We start from the raw sequence: 14,214 nt of genomic DNA on the forward strand, positions 1-14,214 counted from the left end.
AGATTTGACATGAAGTATCGACATTGTGACTCAAAACTAAGACTGAAAGTAACCGATGATGAAAAAGTGGCAATATTTAAAACTAGCAACATACAAGATGTAAAGAAAGTCGAGAAACTGAGCAGTCATGCAATTAGAGCTATGGCATCTAAATAAACTGAATAGTAACGGTGTTATTTTTGTATTTATTGTCAGGTTTTAGAAAGCGTCGCTCAAAAACTCAGCTCCGCGATTTGTGTTTAAAAAAATTTAATATAATTCAAATATACTGTTTCCATTTCGTTTTATTTTAGAATTTTCTTGATAAACTAAAACTGTATCGTAGAAACTCCCAAAAAGTTTTGTCGGATGCGTTTTTTAGGCGGAGGCTTTATGAGTATGTCATGGTCAGACAATGTATTATTTATGTTGAATCAATTTGAACGATTACGATTTTAAAGGACGCGATTATCTATTTGATGTGCATTTTGTAAAATATTGTGACCATAAGTATTAATGCAAAAAAAATGATTTTCAATTAAGTTTTCGGTCGCTTTTCTTTGCAAGAATTTGAATTTAGGCTCAAGATTAACTTAAACAAAAGTTCAAATATGATACAGTCCGTTTTATAATATGTTGGTGCTATTAAATTAAAATCGTTGATTATTTAGTGCACCCAGTGTGAAAATGAGTCTGATAAACGGAAAAAGTTAGATGTTATTTTCTCGACCCAAAGATTTCAAATTTCGCCTTGGAATCTCAATCATGACTGAAAGGGCTTTAACATGCACGAATTTGACAAAAATTCTTCGAGGAACCTGAAAATGCGGAAAAAATTTCTACTAGACAATGGTTCCTTCCCTCTCTTTCAGTGTGCGAGAACGAAAATCGGTATGTGAATGATTCATTGAAAGTTTTGCATTATTTTTGTTTCAAAATTGATTAACGAAAGCAAAACAATTTTCCGACCATATTCATTACCCTTGCGATAAGCAAGAGTATTGCAATCGGGTTCTAGATTTTTTCCCGTAACTAACTTAGAAATGGTCAAAATTAGAAATGGTAAATTGAAGTTCAGTTCATAATCATTTCAAATTTCTTTGCGTCTCTGACGCACATGGTGGAAGGTAACGAATACGCCTGGGACGAAAAAAGTCCTAGGTTCAAGTCTGACAGGACCTGTTTTATTTCAAACTAAATTTTCTGTTTCAAAAAAAAATTTCGGCTGATAATTTGTCAGGTAAAGTTATTTCGACTCAGTTGCCACATCGTGTAATTGTTTTGTTTTGCTGTACGCAATTTACATTCTAGTTGCTTTTAGAGTTTTGATTTACTTCTGTTTGTTATTTCTTGATTTCGTTTATTTTCTTTGTATTTTTTCAGCATAAACTTTTTTCTGACCAAATGATTCCGGCTCATCTTTTGTCAGTTTAGTGGCCTAATTTTGAGTCGTTTGAAGGTAAACATAGTTCCTCACTGGATTTCACGTCTTTTTCGTTTTTTTTTATTTCGGTTTGATTTTGGCCTATATTATATCGGCTTTATTGCACCATATTGCGTCTTTCGATGAGCGGAAACAAATTTACTCACTGGATCGCACAATTGCTAAAATTGTTATAGAAATAATTTTCCAAGTTTTTCATAACCATTTTCTTGATTTTTTTCGGCTTGATAGGTTTCGGCCTTTATTATATCGACTTAAGGGCCTCATATTGCGTCCTTCGACGAGCTTAAACAAATTGAGTCTTTATGTGTGTGTATGTCTCGAGGGTGCGAGGGACTTAATAATTTTTTAATTTTGAATTTTTTGTTGTTTTTTTTAAATGTTTTTTATTGGCTTTTTTGTTGTTTTTATGTTTCTTCTAAACCTATATTATATCGGCTTATATTATATCGGCTTGATGGCCTCATATTGTTTCTTTTCACGAGCAAATAAACTTGAGTGTGTGTGTGTGTATTTTCAGGGTGAGGGGAAATCTCTTAATTTTTTTGTTGATATTTTTTCGGCTGAAAGGGTTTAGCTAAGGTATTTCCGGCTTTGTTACCGCTTGGTAAAATTTCTTTCGATGCGAATTTCACATTTTTTGTCTTGGTTTTTTTTTTCAAACATAATCTGATTCATATTGGTAGATCTGGTTTTTTCGACATTTTGGATTTTTTTCAGACCTAGAGGCATTCTAGTTTTTTATTGAAAGTGGTGCGAAGCGCAGCTGCGGCTGTGTTGATATTTTTGTGTTTTTACAAGAGTTATGAATACTCTGTTGGCTAATTCCTTGAGCGAGCGTTCGAGCATTAGGTTAAATTATGATTCCAACCAATTTGCATCCAAATTGGCAATTTAATAGGAAGTGTTGTGTTCGTCTTTTTTATGGCTAGTGTTTCGATAAATAGAAAAGCAAATGGGGGCAGATGCGAGGACGTGAGATTCTTTATCTCCATGTTGGGGTACGATTCCGTCTAATTGCAAAAGTTTTATTTTAGCCTTTTCTTACCTTATTTTACATTTTAGAGCTATTTGCTATTTTTTGACGTTTTGTCGCTTGTGTTTTTGAAGCATAGCTTGGCCTGTGAAATTTTTCCTTTTTTGCATTTTGCAGCGTGAATAGATTGAATGTTTCAAGGCCCAGAGCCCATGGTTTGATACCCGCTTGGAGCGTTGTTCTTTCGTAAGGATCAGAGACTAAACTTGCCTCCTATTTAATCTGTTGTACTTGATCCAGTTCTGTCATCCCTATTTTGAACTTGTAAATAATAAATTGTAAACAATAAATTGTAAACAAATTGGTTTCTTTGGTTGTATTGAAAAAATTATTATAGCTAACTAATAACCAAAGTTTCTCCTAACCTAGTGTACAAAAAAGCTTCAATAGCGCACATAAAAGATGCTACTGCTATGATGATTTTATTTCTGCTGTTTTGCTCTATTTTTTGGCTTTATTCTTTTTGGGATAAACTGGAGCCGAATCGCCCGACTCATCGTCCTCGTAATTGTTATAAGTCAGATCGGAGTCTAGCTTAGAGGATGGCTTACGTCTGTATTCGCTCCCGCTTGACATGGTAGTGGGCTTTGTGGAGCCTTGCGGCTGGCTTGTCACCATACTAGGACTGTCAGATGAAGCACCTCGTCCGAGAGTTTCAACATCCACGTCAATGCTTCCGGCACCTTGTTGCGAATCACCAGGCAAAACATTCGAGGAGCGACTTGCTTTTCCGTGAAGCTTCCTAGAGGCTCTCGCGCCCGATACGCCATGGATATGCTGGGATGAACTGGATGTCGATGAGGACTTTCTGGACTGAACTGTTGGATACGAATTGGACTCTCCTTGACTCCGAACTGCGCTTGATGGTTTGGTTGACGTTTCATTTTCAATGTTTTCACTTTGAATATTTATACTAGGATCTCTCCGACTACTTTCCGCTTGTGATCTACTCGCCATAGAACGAACAGCACTCGAACCTTGACTTGTTCCGTGACTACTTCCAGCAGTGCGTGATCGAGTACTGCGCATTGACTTTGCACCCGAGCCGCTTATTCGACTTTCTGGACCATTGGCTTGGCTCCCAATTTGTTCCTCCTGCTCAGGTTGCGATTGGCTCTGGTTTATCGACTGCAACTTTGTATTACGACTGCTTTTTGGCATTCTGCTACTTTTGGCGGTCGATCTTTGCGTATTCTCTGGCTCGTTTCTGGCAAGGCTCTGACTCATCGCGGTTTCTCGGTTCGGCACACTTCGCATTATAGTGGCGCTTTTAGCCGTCGATCGTTGCTGAGAAGCTGGGCGGCTCGGTTTTTGCTCTGGTGACGAATCTCGGCTCATAGCCGTATCTCTGTTTGGAACGCTTCGCATAACACTTGCGCTCTTAGCGGTGGGTCTTTGTTGCGATGCAGTGGCTCCACTTGGCTTTTGAGCGGGTGATGAATCGCGACTCATGGCTGTTTCTCTATTGGGGATACTTCTCATTGCACTGGCGCTTTTAGCTGTCGATCGTTGTTGCGATGCTGCACCACTTGGTTTTTGCTCTGGTGAAGAATCCCGGCTCACTCCTGTTTCTCTGCTTGGTGCGTTCCGCGACGTTCTCGCGCTCTTTGCGGCGGAGCGTTGTTGCGATGCTACACCACTTGGTTTTTGCTCTGATGAAGAATCCCGGCTCACTCCTGTTTCTCTGTTTGGTGCGTTCCGCGACGTTCTCGCGCTCTTTGCGGTGGAGCGTTGTTGCGATGCAGGTGCTCTTCTTTGTTTTCGAGCTGGCGACGTATCTCGATCTTGGTCGTTCCGATGTACACCTCGTGACGTCTTAGAACGATCTTGTGGCGCCTCGCTTCTGACAACACTTCCAGTGTTCCTTGATCCGTTGGTTCTCTGGTCGGCGTTCAGACTTCTATCCGAGTGCATGCTTCGGTTTCTAGTCGAGTTTGCGGGACTATTTATTGGAGGTAGTTTGGTTCTGGCTCGTCCGTCAGCACTGCGATCCGAAGCTGCCGAGTGACTGTCGGCGTGAGCACCTCCGTGCATTACATGCTAAAATTGACAAAGTTTGCAGTAGTCATTGAAATTTAACTCCGGTCAAACTGAAGCAAAACAGCTCAAATGAAAATTTAAAATTAAAACAATTTAAATTACCCTCCATTTTAGCATTTTGAAAAAGAGCCTCTCATTTAATACTCAAAATTTCTAAAATGCTAATTTTTTTGTTTCTTATTTTGCTTTGTTTTTTTAAAAATATTGGGTCATCTAGTTTAAATATTCAAAGCGATTGGATTTTTGCTTTCACAATTCATGGCAATGCGCCAGTGTTTTATAAGATATTGTAGAGATGATCTTCCCAAAAACAGTAAGTGCAACTGACCTTTGGCTTTTCTCGCTCCACCCAGACCACTTCTTTGTTATTGTGGGGCCACCTTCCAGGCACAACCAACTCCTTCATTCTCTGGATCTCCTGTTCAAAAGTCCTCTTGCTAATCTGTTTTGGCAAATCGTAGAACAAGTCAATCCCTTTATAAGTCTCATAGGCTCTTCCACTCCCGTTTTTGTTGCGCCTTGATAGTATGTAGTGGAACTCTCCGATGTAGTTTGCGCGCTCTTCATACGCGCCTTCGATTGCCACTCCTCGATAATCGGGATCATCGCGGTCTAACATTCCTGTTTTGTGACACATAGATATCACGTGTTCTTGCTCGAAATGTCTGCCGACGTTGGGGTCCTTAATAGAGTTGTAGGGTGGTCTAACGCATTGGATTCTGGGCTTGCAAAGGTAGTACCCGTGCGACATGTAGTCACAACATACTCCGTCGAGAATGAATTTTCGCTTAAGGCGGTCCTCGAAATCCCTCTGAGAGAGGGTCTTACCCATCCCTTTGACGTATCCGATATCGCTAACAGACATGGTACTATCACCTGAAGACGAGTATCCGTGACCAGGCTCGGGTCTGTCGCCCTCAGTCGGCTGTTTGTGGCTTCCATATGTGTAGTACTCCTCGGCTTCATCATCGTCGTCGCCCTCGCCTCTATCGCCATAGGGATCTCCGCTTGCTCCTCTTCCAGAGCTTTGTCCTCTAGGTCGATCTCGACTCTGACTTTGACCTTGACTTTGGCTCTGAGAAGGTTCGGTAGGTATCTGATGGGCGTCGCCTAGAATTTTGCTGCTGAAGTTATTAATACTAGTTTGAGCTACATTATATCAAATACATTATATAAATTTATATCAAAGTCAGGTACCTAAAATAATCATCGGAATGGGTCGAAGGATTTATCATAATAAAGCTGTTTTAGCCGTGATTTGAACTACATCAAAAAAATTTCGTCTAGTTTTTGATTTTTTCGTCTAATTTTCTGCGAAAAAAGCGAGCAAGCAGGCTTGTAATAGGCCTATAATTTAATTTATTAAACTAACTTGTACTAGTCTTATTAGTAATTCAAAAATCTTCTAGCTCTTGTTTGGGAATGAAATATTTCAGAACGCTCAAAATATTTTCTGCAAAATTTTTTTCGAGAAGTTAGATTAATGAAAAATCTGTTTTATGAGGAAACTGTTGTCAAATGTACTCAATTTACTATCGAAGTTATACGCCTTCTCTTAGATTCACTGATCACACCAAAAACAAAAACGACGCAATTAAAAAAAACATTTTTTAGTTTTTTAATGAATATGGTCGAAATTTTTGCGCTGCTTGCACAGCAACCGGCTATTTTAGTTTTATTTTGAACTTGAACAATATCGTAAAATCAATAAAGCCTCACATATTTGTTGCAGTTTGTCGAAATAATCAAATAATCGATTTTTCCAATTCAATCCGAAGTTAGATAAAGATCTGCTCATGTGTAAATAACGGCAAGCTGTCGTCGCGATTACTTACTGTAGACTGGGACTACTTCTACCTCGACCCCCCTGCTAGGATCCCGAGGGTCGTCGTACTGCTCGTCGTCGGGTCTGTTCGAGTCATACGAGTTGAATTGCTCTCCTCCTGTCTGGGTGCTGGGGTGGTCATGTGACCCACTATGGGGGTATCTGTCACCCTGATCTCTTCTCTCCGGCTGGGTCCCGGCGGGAGTCTTGATCACACTTCGTGTCACTTCAGTTTGATTCTTACCCCGTGATGTTTCTAATAAAGTTACATTACAATGATGATTTTAGCAAGTTTTCAACTTATGCTTATGATACGTCTACATTGGAACTAGTAGGAATGAATCTACTTCTTAGCCGTTGCAGCTCAACCGTGAAGCTCAAAATGCTGAATGTATCGGTTCGTGTTCCCACATGCTAATTTTTTTGGCAAATGTTAGATAATACTTATTCGCTATTAATCAAAAGAAATGTCTCTCAATGTAAGACCTGCGTCGCTGGTCATTTCACTCGGTGACTCCAGGGGCGTGACTCCGTGGAAACCTTTGCTGCCCTGGCTGTCTCTGTTGCTGTCTGGGCCCCCTGGGGTAGTCCTGGTGGCACTGGTGTGGTCACTCAGCCCGTCGTCATCGCTCGCATTACTTTTCGTCTTCCTTGAACTTCTGCTCATCGAAGCTCCTAGATGATGGATAAGTCTTAAGCACTGTTGGACTAATCTATTATCTATTATATATTTAAATGCGGGCTTCACTATCTCGCCATGTTTAAGCTTTTTCAACGTATTATTTTTGCATGTTTAAGCTATATCGTATATTGCAATGGTTAAGAATTTTTTTCGATTTTCTTATTTGATGTTAGTGGTTATTTTACCGAGTTTAAATTAAGCAGCCCAATATCGAATTAGGGGTTGCGAATTTGGCCTCCAATTTTGAATGCCCGAATCATTTTAGTTAACGAGATTAGACGATTTTTGAGATTTTTTCAAAAATTTTCAGAAATTTCAATTAACAAAATAATTTACAAAACTTGAAGTTCCCAACCCTGTTGTTGGGTGCTGTCAGAGTACTATAAGGAGTTACAAATCTTGCCTCCAAATATGACTGTTCAAATCCTTGTAGTTTTCGAGATATGACGTTTTTTGTGATTTTTTCAAAAAATTTTCAGAAAACTTATATTAATTTTTTTCGCAAAATCTGAAATTCTCAACCCTGTAGTTGGGTCCTGATAGAGTATTCTCAAATATTGCGAATCTTGCCTCCAAATATGACTGCTCAATTCTTTGTAGTTTTCGAGATATGATGTTTTTTTGTGATTTTTTCAAAAATTTTCAGAAAATTTTAAATTAATATTTCAAAATTTGAAATTCCCAATTTTGTAGTTGGGTGCTGTCAGAGTACTCTATGGAGTAACAAATCTTGCCTCCAAATATGACTGCTCAAATCCTTTTAGTTTTCGAGATATGACGTTTTTTGATTTTTTCAAAAAATTTCAGAAAACTTATGTTAGTTTTTTTCGCAAAATCTGAAATTCCTAACCCTCTAGTTAGGTCCTGCCAGAGTACTATCAAGGATGGCGAATCTCCCTCCAAATATGACTGCACAAATCCTTGTAGTATTCGAGATCTGATATTTTTTGTGATTTTTTCAAAAATTTTCAGAAAATTTTAATTAATTATTTCTCAAAATTTGAAATTCCCAACCTTGTAGTTGGGCGCTGTCAGGGTACTCTAAGGAGTTACAAGTTTTGCCTCCTAATATGACTGTTCAAATCCTTGTATTTTTTGAGATATGACGTTTTTTGTGATTTTTTCAAAAAATTTTCAGAAAACATATTCATTTTTTCGTGAAATCTGAAATTCCCAACCCTGTAGTTGGGTCCTGTCAGAGTAATCTCGAAGATTGCGAATCTTGCCTGCAAATATGACTGCTCATTTCTTTGTAGTTTTCGAGATATGACGTTTTTGTGATTTTTTCAAAAATTTTCAGAAAACTTCAGAAAGTTTAAAATAATAATTTTTCAAAATTTGAAATTTCCAACCCCATAGTTCGGTGTTGTCAGGGTACTATAAAGAGTTGCAAAGCTTACCACATGTGACTGCTAAACGCGACTGCTCAAATTCTTTTAGTTTTCGAGATGTGACGTTTTTTGATTTTTTCAAAATTTCTCGAAGAACTTATCTACAAGGAAATTCAAAAAATTTGAAAGTACTAACTTGATGAAGATACAATTTTATTGTCAGCGTACACCCAGGCATCTCAAATCTTGCCTCTTAATATGAATGCTCAAATCTTTTTGCTTTCCGAGATAAGACGTTTTTTTGATTTTTTTTTCGGGAAACTTAGGTTTAAAAAAATTCACAAAGTTTTGGATTCCTTACTCTATAGTAGGGTGCTCTCAGGGACTCTCAGTGGTTGCAAATCTGGCCTCCAAATTTCTCCAGAGGCCCATTAAGTTTTCGAGATGACGCTTTTAAAATGGGAATTCAAAAAATTTAAAAGATCGAAATTACCAACCCTGTCATTGGGTGCAGTCAGAGTACACTAAATGTTTGCAGATGTTGTTTCCAAATTATGCGGTTTTTCATGAGCTGTCGAAAAATTTCGAAGCACCGAAGGTGCGTTAAACGCTAGTCTTTTTGAAGATTCATTTTGGCAAAAGTATTAATTTAGCCAAAATTATTCATTTAGGCGAAAGTGTTCATTTAGGCATGAATGGTTCCTTTTCTCAAAACGTAAATTGTGAATCGACCATTTTGACAAAATATCCTCATTATACTATTTCTTCCACGAACCGAAATCAAATTGGTTGGACTAAAAGATAATTGACAATTTTTTAATCCAACCTGCAAGCTTTTATTCTATCTTTTTCCCGCGCCCTTAATATTTACCGCCCATCCTTTTCCATACTTTGAGAAAAGTCGCTGGGAAGTTTAAATATCTGTTCTATTCAACATTTATTAGGCTTGTATTGTTGCCATAAATATTGATGAGGTTTTAATCTAGAAAGTTTGGATTGAAATCAAGTTTATTTTTTGTTTTACACTTTAAACTAACCCAGATTGGAAGCGTTTGTGTTTGGCGGAGGAGGCGGCGGGTAGTTCGAGTCGTCTGATTTAGACATGGGCCCACTTTTTTCTCCATTAGTCCTGTTGCCTCTGCTTTTCCTGCTGGGCACGTTGAGAGACCTGGACAAAACAAACGCAATGAGAGATCTTGAAAAAGAGCACAAGAATCTAAGTGAAACGTGCGTAATCCGTTCACAGAAAAAACTTTAGACCTTCCAGATCAAAATTTCTAGCAAAAACATAGCCAACAGACAGTTGGAAAAGAGTCAATGACGGCAAGAAAACTGGAAAAAAGACTAATTTTTAAAAAAAAAATCTTATTTTTCGAATTTCCAAGAAAGAAATTATATGGCTTTAAAGATCTGTGAACTTCTAGAACAGTTCATGTGCTGTTTTTTGGTAAAGTTCACGCAATTTGAGAAGAATGGATCAAGAGGTAAACTTTATTTTGCTAGAAAATTCGATAATTAAATTCCACGTTCGAAACTAGAAGTTGATCACGTTTTTTGTGACCTTTACTCTTTCGCTGTTCGATGGTGGAGTTTGTCTTCCTGTTAACAAAGAAAAGTCAAACCACGAAAAGTCAAACCACGAAAAAGTATTTTTGAGCTTGAACAAATTTAAGACTTTTCTTAAAAAATGAAAAAAAAAATCATCGCGACCTATACTGGAGAAAGAAAGTAACGCAACCAAACAATGTTCAAAACTGAAAAAAAATCCCTATGAAACCTTGTGATCAGAAAATTGTTTCATTCCTTGTGTGAAAATAAAACGTTAGAAACACATTTTTGTCTGAATCATGAATTGAAACAGAAACAAAATTGAAATCTGACAGTGGGCCCCTTACATCAAAGGAACAAAATTCGTATATTTGGATCCGGAAAAAAACCAGTTAGAACCGAATTTTTATAATTTCATTATTTGAGAGATGCAACTTCACAGTTTTTTCAGCACGGCTTAGAAACGGTTTGCAAAAATTGCTGTACTTTTATCAATAAAAATCTTGAAAAATGAGCTTACTTTAGTTTTTTCTCTAAAATTTTTCATTTTTTTTGCAATTTTCTCTGATAAAAACTAGGTTTATCACTCTAGGGGCAAAAACTACCATAGTAGTCATCAATTTATTTTGTCTGGTCACAAAACTTTCTCTCATTTTGTTTTTATTATCTTAAGTTGCGTTACTTTTTTCTCCAGTATATATAAGAGTCTAAACTATAAGAGTCTTAAAAATGTGATGACGAACGCGTTACGTTAAATTTGCTTTCGCGCATCTGAAAAGTGAAGTTAGGCCACAAAACATGCAGCTTCAATTGGGAGCATGGCTACCTGGTGCGCGACTCCTGGTCATCTGTTCTGTCGGCTCCGCCTATTTTGCTCCTAGTTCTGCTCTGCGTCTCACTACTGGGACCCTCCTCGCCCTCTTTGAATGTTTCTTCGTTAGGGTATCGACGGTAGTCGCCCTCAGTGTACTCGCCTCGGCTTCAAACGAAAATTATATTTAGTTTCTTATTTAATTTCAAATTTTGTTTTAATGACACTAAAAACTTCGCTTTATATGAAATTTAAAAAATGATTCGAAATTTAAGACTTTTGACATTTCGAAGCTAGTTGATTTTATATAGATGCTATTCCAAAAGATAAAATAACAGATGAAAAGCTGTATCGGTGTCATTAAAAATATTATTTTGTTCATAATTTTTTTTAGAACTGGCATAAAATTTCTGAAGTGCAAGCTTACTTCTCATTGTCTTCGTCGTATTCACTGTATTGATCTCGGTTGCCAGTCGTGTCTGTTTCTGACGACGTCATCTTCATAGTTGTGTTTGCGGCCGACCTGGAAGGATTCTTCGTGTCATACTCACTGTCAGGGTATTGCGAGCTAAATGTTGACTCGTTCATGTGGGACTGTCGGTCTTTCACGAACGGTTCTTCGGTAGCTGTCGACCGACGTTGTGTTCCCGACGGACGTCTCGGTTGATCGTCGTATATGATTTTTATACTACCCGTACCCGACTCGGCAGAATCTCGACGTCCAGGAGCCCCTGGTTGCTTCGGAGGAGCATTATCTTTTTCGTTTTCCTCCTGCTCGTAAAAAGTTTGGCTCGGAAAAGATGGCCGTGAACTTCGTGACATCTTCTCGTTACTGGCGCTACCTTCAGAGTTTTTGGGAATGTCGGTGTAGGCACTTGGTATGACTGATTTATCAGCTGTCGTATCTTCGTCGTTGACATTCGTCGGCTTTGAATCTGATTCAGTAGCTGTTTTTATTTTCGGCTGCTGGCCTCGCCGTGGGCTCCCTTTCTGGGCTGAAGGAGCGCGATCGCTCAGTTCTTGAGTTGGTGCTTCAGAATAGATATTATCAAATTTAGAATGCTTTTGTGTTCTACTGTCGACACTTTCTTCATCAGCTTTGACCCTTGGAATGGAACCAGGTTGTGATCCAGCTACCGAAGCGTTCACTGACTCCATTCCTCTTAGCGGCTGTCTATCAGAAACTGGACCAGAACTTCTACTGTTTGACAGCCCCTGAGAAGCTTTTGGACTCTTCTCTTGACTTGGATCCGAAGGTCGTGGTATTCTGTCACTTGCTGGATCTTGACTTCCGCCAGTTTGTTCAGGTCTTGTCGGAGATCTTTCCCCAGCTTCCATCTCATCTACTTCCTCTTCTACTGGTTTTTGGGACAGCGAACCATCTGACTGTTTAGTGGGTACTGCTCGAGAACTTACATGACTCAAAGATTTCCCTTCTTCTTCGGGTACCTGCTCGACATCAAAATAAAGAGTTCCAGGCTTAATGCTTTCGGCAACTGAAGTTCGAATATGCGAGATGCTGTCTCTAGCCTCATTTTCAGGATCGTCGTTATCAACCATTGACTTGGAACCACCTCCAGGAGCCCTACTAGATTGCGGATCGGCGTCATAGCTAGATTTAGGACCCTTTGATGCCGCTTGATTAGACGGAGGTTTATCGTTTGGCTGTGCAGAATCTGCTCCGTCATCCGCCTCCGACGCCTGGGGTCGGGTACCATCGTCCAAAACTCCTGTTTTTGGCTGCGAGCCGCTTCCTTTAGAGGTTTCTCTGGAAGGTCTAGCCCCATCGTCCAAAACTCCCTCTTCTTCCACTGGGCCTCCAACTTCGACCGATTGTGTAGGCTTTTTTCCTTCATTCATTACTCCAGTGTTTTCATCTGAAATCCCCGCTTCAACCGATTCCTTTGGAGGTCCAGAACCATCTGGGGAAGTTCCGGTTTTGGACTTGGGCGCCCGGCCAGATTGGGGTCCCGTAAGAGTTGCACTCTCTTGATCCTCTTCCGCAATGTCTTGCTTATTGCTCTGGTCAGTTGGATAGTAGGCGTTCTCTCGTGTGCTGGAGGTGGTCTTCCTGCTTGTGCTTCCCATATTAGCCACGCTCAAGTTCTCCTCCACGCTACTCTTTTTATCTCTGTCTGCAAACAGTCGCTTCCAGTTTTAAACACTTTATTTGTTATCACCTAGTGGTTAAAATCTTAAATCATAGCCAACTGACACTTGGAAAAGAGTAATGAACGCAAGTAAACTGAAAAAAAACTGAGTTTTTTTTTCAAAAACCTTCAACTTTAGGATTTCGAGGAACAAATCGATGTCCTTAAAGCTCTTTGAATTTCTAGAACAATTTATGATTGGCACTTTTCTTTCTGATACTATTAAGCCATCTTGAGAAAACCGGATCGTTAGGGAAAGTTTTCATTCCGCTGCGCTAGAAATTTAAAAATTAAATTTCACTTTCGAATCTAGAAATCGTTCGTTTTTTACGCCATTTGCACGTTCGTATTTGGAGAGTGCTATTTATGTAACTTTCAGCAGATGAATTTTAATTGAACTCAAAAAGTGCATATATACCTAAATGCATTCATAAAAGAATTAATATGTATGAATGCACATCTGTAGTGTTAGAGCATTTTAATTTTTAACTGATTGGTAAATTACTAGCGTATAAGTTTTTATAGTGTCGCCAAAAGTGTACCTCTTGCAGCGAATGTGGCTCTGTTCGGGTTCTCGTCGAAATTGAATTCACTCGCCTCTTCTGTCTTGTTGGGATCTAAATCGTTAACACTTTGCGGCACCATTTGAAAATTGGGGAGGAAATTTGTATTCGGGCGTTTTAATTTTTTCTAAAAATTTTTTTTGACGCAAAATCAGCTACCGCAAATAATCATTGGTCAGGGTAGAGTTATATTTCATAATAAAGCCCTTTCAGACGTGATTCGAACATAAAAAATATGCAACTTTCTTCTCACTCGAGAAAAACTGGTTTGAATTTTATGATTTTCAAGTGTAAGATGGAGCGAATAAAGCAAATAGAGCTTTATTGTTCCGCCCATTTGAAAAGTATGGAGGAACTTTTTATTGATGTGTAATTGTTTTTTTATTTTTTTTTGTTTTCCACGCAAAATCAGCTACTACAAACAATCATCGGATGGGTCGAGTGACATCCCTTTTAGTAGTGATTGACGCCCTTTTAGTACTGATTCGAACGACATAAAAAAATTTGTAAAATTTTTCTCAGTATCGAGAAAAACTGGTTTTAAATTTTTGGTTTTTAACAGATGTCGGATCAAGTTAGCATCCTCCCCCTAAACAGATCAAGCTAAAATCATCCACCCAACTGTTTAATTTGAATTGAAATTGCTATAATTGCGTTGAAATAATTCAATACGATGGGCTGAAAATACCGACATTGAACCAAGTTTACTTCCTCCCCCCTCATCCGATTTAGGGGGAAGGATGTTAACTTTGCCACAAATGAATACTGTTAGTTTTGGCTTTTTGTCACCTGTTTTCATCTGCTG

Source organism: Symsagittifera roscoffensis, chromosome 4 (assembly GCF_963678635.1).
Source record: "Symsagittifera roscoffensis chromosome 4, txSymRosc1.1, whole genome shotgun sequence".
NCBI lineage: Eukaryota > Metazoa > Xenacoelomorpha > Acoela > Convolutidae > Symsagittifera > Symsagittifera roscoffensis.